The sequence below is a fragment of the Pundamilia nyererei genome, unplaced genomic scaffold, assembly GCF_000239375.1.
Source record: "Pundamilia nyererei isolate P.nyererei 1_Seehausen unplaced genomic scaffold, PunNye1.0 scaffold00092, whole genome shotgun sequence".
In the NCBI taxonomy this organism is placed as follows: domain Eukaryota; kingdom Metazoa; phylum Chordata; class Actinopteri; order Cichliformes; family Cichlidae; genus Pundamilia; species Pundamilia nyererei.
In genome coordinates, this window is record NW_005187493.1 from 2,353,954 (window position 1) to 2,355,436 (window position 1,483).

Sequence of the window (1,483 nt, forward strand, 5' to 3'; positions counted from 1 at the left end):
GGAGAGAACTAGGCGCTCAAATGACTTCATGACCACAGATGTCAGAGCCACGGGTCTGTAGTCATTTAGTCCAGTGATCCTAGGTTTGTGATATATAAATTGTGATATATACTGTGTCGTAGAAGCAGCAGCAGGTTATGTTTGCGTGCATGGATGTGAGCCACGTTAAAATAAAGAAGCTTGCTCACTACTACTGATGTTTTATTGAAAACACGACATCATCAGTCCTGATTTCTCCCAGCTGTGCCCTCCTTCTGTGTCTCATTCCCCTCGTTACTCCCCAGTGTATTTAAACCCTGTGTTTCTCTGAGTCAGTGTTGTGTTGTCCCTCATGCTGTGTGGATCTCCCTGTGTCTCCTTGTCTCCCTCCTTGTGAGTTTTAGTTTGTTGGTCCCAGTTTAGATTAGTTTAGTTTGTATGTTTTTCCCCTGCCAGCAAATAAAGCTGTGTTTTGAGTTCACCCCCCCCGAGTCTGTGAGTCCTGCATTTGGGTCCAACTCCTGCCTGCCGCACAGCGATTCATGACAGTTCTCTAAAACCTAAAAGAGGAATTATGGATTGGATCAACTGGTCCTTAAATGCAATTCACACCCCTTTCTCAACGAGAAGTTTGGGCTTGGGTGAGCCTGAGTGCTGAAGATATCTACCTATTCGGAACCATGGTAACAGGGTTCTGGCGGATCGGAGCTGGCTTGGCCCTGACTTATCGAAGAATTAAGGAAGCGGAACCTGTTGTTCAAACCCCCACAAGGCTGCCCGCTGGGATTGAAACAATGGGAGAGGCGTGAGTTTCTCAAAATGGGTTTGAGTGCAGCACGGATAAGATCTTGGAAAGGCTATGGCTGCTATAAATACTCATAAGATCTCTGACTGCAGACTGGATTACACCTCGGAAGGGTTAGCTCGGAATCTCTGTGCACAAATTGGATGACATCTCGGGGAGGCGCACTGCCGTGAGTTCTCAGAATCTGCTCCTTGAGCACAAGAAATGACAACATCACAGAACGACTGTGTTTAGTCTGTTCCTTCCCATTCCATGCAAGGCCACCTGGGTTGGCTGGAAGACTGTTTACTTAGCCTAGCAGGGCGAAGGACACTGTCTCAGCTGAACTCTGGACACGCACACACATACATATACACTGATATGCACACACCCATAATTTTTTTTCTGTTCTCAAACTGATCTCCCTGTTGGAGCTCAGTCTGTGGGGGAGTTATTTTTTTTCTCCTTATCTTTCCTCATGTGGTGCATTTTTCCATTGTTATACCTCTCTGACCTGTCTTCCCCATGTGATGTTTTGTGTAATGTAAGATAAGATAAGATAAGATAGAACTTTATTAATCCCTCGGGTGGGTTCCTCTGGGAAATTCGATTTCCAAAAAAAAGCACAGCTACGACCGAAGTTACAGTTACAGAATTGTTATATATATATAAATATATATATATACACACACACACACACACACACACACACACACACAC